Here is a 5,638-nt window from a genome sequence, read left to right as displayed (position 1 = left end):
ACTGTGACAGCTTGTCTGTCTCTGAGGGATTTGGGGCATGTGGGACCCATAGGGCTGAAAGAGTTGGTGTTCCATCTGCACAAGAAAATGCTTTACATAAAAAGTCACCAAGAGCTTCCAATTTGCAGGATTAGGGAAAGTGACCTTTTAATTTGTGAAGTGGAAGGACCCCAGAGAAGTCTGTGCTTGTACCAACATCCGGGCTCTGAGACGGTGCTGCACTGGCAAAAAAACAGACGATGGACAACATCAGAGGATCCCCGTCCCCCCTATAGGCCCGAAACAGTGGAAGAATATGACACACGTCAGATCATCGCAAAATCGCAAAAAAAAATAAATTCGCAATGATGTACATACGTGTCAGCCACTCAGCAGGAGGACATGAGGTGTCAGGACTTCTGTGAAGAGCTGTGATGGAAGACCACCAGCCAGGAGAGCCAGCGGGGGGCTGAGCAACAATATAACAATACAAAAATCAACATGAATGAATGAAACTGACTTAAAGAACAATAATTAGATTAACAGCTGTGGTGGGTTCTCCACTCAAAATCACAGGCGCAGTCGGAAATGAGGTGTTTTTCTTTTTATATCACCAGCCTCCCAAGTGCAGTGTGACGTGATGAAGAAACACAATAATAAAGATAATAATAATCCTTAAGGTTGTAGTTTGGGTTCTTCAGTAACTCACAGAGTAATCACAAGCTCATTCACCTCCAGGAGCTGTTACCTGCCCTGTACCATGGTCAGACTCAGACCACTCAGACCTCAGAGGAGCCGCTCCCGCTGGGCTGGATTATTTTGACATCAGGTAAATCATAGAAACCGTTAAAAACAATAATCCTGTTCACAGAAATGCTCTTTTTGAGCATTCTCTGATATTTAAACTGCCACTCCCTCGTCAGGATGCCACAGCACGACAAACACTGGAGAAGTTATGGAGAAGGATAATATGTAGTCGGAGTGAGTACTTCGTGTGTGTGTGCGCGCGCACTGCCGCAATCACTGACGGACCACTCCGTCACACAGTGAACTAAACAAATAACCTCGGCTTGGCCTCACAGGGCAGCTAGCTAACACTTTGGCAACTAATGGCTGCATTGAATCCAAATATAAATAATGTTTTATTTGTTGTATTCATTTCATGCTGCATTATCTTCTCAAAGAAATCTTAATAATGAATTCAGAAGCATAGATAACACAGGTTGTTCAGGGTTGTCACCCCTCTGTCCTAACAATGGTACAGCCCCCCCTAATGTAAAACAAAGTGGAAGTTACCAGTGACACCTGTGACACACCTGTTTCAATCAGGGCAGCAAGATGGCGGAGTGAACATACACACACTGGATTAAAGGAGGAAGATTTAAAGGTACGACACGTGTAGTGACTGAATGATGCACTCATGGAAGTAACATGGCTAGAAGGTATAGGGTGGCACTGTCCTACCGTCCATAGAGAATAGTGCAGCGTCATATACAACCAGCAACATGACTCAACAACATGTGGTGTTTATACTGCTGTTTTATTAGATAATTCAGATTTATTATTTTTTTTATTTCACAACAGCAGCCTGAAGTATAGAAGCCAAACCAGCTACTGACTTCAGGAAAAGTGGATGTGACGATGACGGGTCACTCACACCTCCTACTCGTTCTGATGGAGCACATTACAAAGGATCTGCAAGCGAAAATAGGAGCAGCTGCTCAAGGTGTGTAAAACATGCAGTGAATCACACTAAACCAGTCAAAGCTCTCCAAAGTCAGGCATTGAAGATCTGAATGCTGATATGTTGTATTATTGAATATAGACTGAAGTACAGACAATAGCTGCATAAAGTATCTATCTATCTGAAGTAGTAACAACCATCCTAGTTGCCCGGTGATGGACTGGTGACCTGTCCAGGGTGGACCCCCCTCTCACCTGTAGATAGCTGGGATAGGCTCCAGCTCCCTGAGACCCTGCACTGCAGGACGAAGCGGGTTCAGATGATGGATGGACGGACAAACCATCCTAATACAAAGTGGGTGCCACTGTTTAGGAATTTCTTTATGCATTGAGCAAAAGGTCATTTAAAAAAGTGAGGGACACTTGGACGATACATTAATACAAGCTGTGGCTGTGCCTCAGTGGTGACAAGTGCTCAGCCTTTTGCCACAGGGAGCTTCACTGACTAATGCAAGTCAACATGTTTAATTCTGAGCCTTAAAGTTTTAAAGTATTTAAAGTAATACATCACAGAGCTATTGAAAGGCTGGCTAACTAAAATGAGCATGTCAGCAGTTAATTTAAACATACTACAAAGTTTTTTGTGTGTGCTTTAACTTTAGCAAAGTGTTAGCTAATTTGAATTTTTGGGATACACTGGATTAGGGTTCATACCAGGTGATGTTTTAAAGATGAAGATGAGATGATGAAGATAATAATTCATTTAGACTTTTGTCTTTGAAATGATGTTCTTAATTAAAAAGCCTCTGACAGAGATGCAGTCCTACTCTGGCTAAGCTGTCAGCTCCATCCCTGTGTGTTGCTTTGCAGACCTTTTGCGTCAGACTAACAAAGAGATTGCTTTATATAATTAGTAGTAGACCGTTTTTAAGTTTAATCAGCATGTGTTTGTCAGTTTTATAGTGTTTTTGTGACTCTCTGATGTGGTCCTGCTCAGTTGTTTAAGTCTTCTAATATGACATGCTGGCTTCAGATGAAGGTTTGATTGGCTCAAGTGTAAAAATGGGGATTAATATCTGCCCAGTTTTTTTAATTTCAACCTTAATGCTTGAATGCTACATTACTGTTGTTATTAGGTGTAGTGATATGTAGGTGTTTAACTCCTCCTGGTTTGCAGTCTAGTTGATGGTGTCATAGCTTTGCCTTCAGTCCTACTATGACAAGACAATGACTTTTAGTGCATACGAGTGTTTTCACTCATTCTGAGTTGAAGTCACCTGAGCATTCTCCTGAGCAACTCTTCAACTTCTGCTTCTTCTTCTTCAGTTCTATACATAGTTAGTCTGGTCTTTGTGGACTCTTGTTGGACTCTTGTTGGGGGCAGTAACAACGGGGCAGAATGAACCGGATGTGTTATGTGTGCACAGGCAGAGCGACATCCAGACTAGTGGTTTTGCTACAAAAACTTGAAAATCCAAGGTGTTAATAGCAATAATAGTGTCTTGCTCAAGCAGAAAGTCATCACATAAAGCCCGCCTGGTTTCAGATAAAGGGTTACGATGGAAGTGACTGTGAAGGGAGGAATCCAAACCCACTTCAGAGAGTTTTAGCAAAGTGAATGTGGATGGTGACATCACATGTAGCTTAAGTTTCCTTGGACCCACACACATTCCTAACAGCCTGACAACCAATAATCAGCGCAAAAGAGGTGAGAGAGGATGGAGACCGCGTGACGTATTTCTTTTATTATTTATGAGCTCTCCCATGATGTAAAGTGATTATGATCTGAATCAGATTAAAAATACTTTTTTTGGCATTTGGAAGAAAAAGTCAAAATAAAAGCCTTTAATAATATTATATTTGAAAAAAATAGTTATTTATTCCAAAAAAATGATTAAAAAAGTTAATTTTCAGTATTGCCTTCTGGCCCGTTGGTCTCCACAGAAGTACGCCTGCTACAAACTACAAACTTCCTTGCTTAATTCTCATGTAGCGCCTGATAAAAGGTTAAACCGAGCCTCTTCTGTTCCCCCTGACAAATCAACAGCGTCTCATTTTTTTGCCTGTCATTAATTTCGCTGTCCTTGCATAAGCAAACAAACACCTTATTAAACTGCTTTTAGGGATTTGTTTTTTGCAGCAGACACAATTGTCTGGCTTCTTCAGTGCTCGCAGACATTGCTAAAGTATCTGTATCTTCCTTTATAAGGGGGGGGGGGGGGCACATTTGTAAATCTTAAAGCTGTTTAGCACCATAGAGCATGTGTGGATTAGTCCTATTTAATAATGCACACACAAAGGCACTGTTATTTTAGGTCTTTATGGGATTTTATAATGTGTGTGTTTGTGTGTGTGTGTGTGTGAGGCACCGGTTCCTGTCGATACTACTCCACACATCCCCGGTTCCTTTTCTATTGTAATTCCTTTAATTAAAGTGATTTTATTCACAGGCACACAGCTGGCACCGGCTACTTTCCATTAGCCATCTGAGTGGACGCTTGGTTCGGTGGGAGGACGCGCACTGGGGCCCCTTCCTATGGCGCGCACAATACTATTTTCATCTCCCAGCTGAGTTTGTTGTGTGTTTTGAATTTATTAATCATTGATTTTAATGTGCTGCCTCTTGACAGTGGCAGCTACCCACGCATTAATTAATTCCTGCTTCCCAAGCCTTTACAAAAATGGCATTTAAAAAACAATGAGAGGTCGGCTGGTGTTTCCCCTGACCTATAAATGGAAGGCGTCAAAAAAGCAAAATGTCAAAATTTGCTTTTATTTGTTCTTCTCTCGGCAGACTTTCTTTCTTTTTTTTATTATTGCCTCCTTTTTATTTGATAGAGCAAGATAGAAATGAGGTTATTTTAGGCCTGTTGAAAATGATGTGTAAATACAGTTGTGTCACCTTTAATATTCTGCTCGTCTTTTTGGGAGGTTGTGAAATGCAATAATGTCTCTTTTGTTAGGCATGTTTCCCAGAGTGCACCTGCTTTGCATACGGCATCTGCCAGGAGCACTCTCAAAGGAACTGTGGGTCTTAAGTTGAGGATAAAGGTGCATTGCCATCAACAATAGGTAGTCTCTGTTTATCCTTTGAGGTCTTAAACAACTATGTGTACAAAGATTTTCCTTCTGTGAATTGGTGGAAATAGAAAAGGCGCAGATTAGATCTTAAATTAAGCATATGGTACTGGAATGTGAATGGAGTTGGGATTTGAATGTATTTATGGAAGTATATTCTTTATTTTTTTTTATTATTGAGCAGACCTGAATTGTTCATCCATTTAAATGAGTGACTGGTCTGTGTGTTTGAAGAGATAAAAGCTCGCTCGCATAATCCTTATTGACACTCTGGGATGCGTAAAGACAGCTATTGGTAAGTCCCTGCAGTGCCCTGCCCCGCAGAAAAAGGGCCTCATCCCTATTCGCTCTGGGTTGTTTAAAGCTAAAGATTTCCTGACAGATTGCTCTCAACAGATTGATTAGCACATGTTGTGAGAGAGACAACTTCCCAAAGTGTGTGTGTGTGTGTGTGTAGAGTGAGCTACGTGCTTATCGCATGCCTCAAAAAGCATTCCCGCTATAATTAAAAAAAGAAAAAGAAAGAGGAAAAAAACACACACAACCACAGTCGTAACCTGATGGCATTTAGTGGGAGCCCCGTGGAGCTTTGGCACAAAACCACGAACAGTGCTGACAGCTGCAAAAGATAATACACTCGCTGCTCTCGGTTCACTTCTATCACACGCCAAACAGCTGTATGTGTGTAGAGAAAAGAGGTAAATAGATACTGTGTGCGCAGGAAAGTGCTTATGCTTCACAAACCTACAGCACGGCGCGGCACGGTGTGGCTGTTTTGTTTGGATTGCTGTACAAAGAGCACCCAGATTTGTGAGGTCATGAACCTTTATTTTTTTTGTTGACGAAGAACCTGTGACTTGGTTCCACCTTGTTCCGTGTGGATGTCGAGGTCTTCGTA

This window comes from Parambassis ranga, chromosome 3 (genome assembly GCF_900634625.1).
Source record: "Parambassis ranga chromosome 3, fParRan2.1, whole genome shotgun sequence".
In the NCBI taxonomy this organism is placed as follows: Eukaryota; Metazoa; Chordata; class Actinopteri; family Ambassidae; genus Parambassis; species Parambassis ranga.
This window is presented reverse-complemented; position numbering follows the sequence as displayed.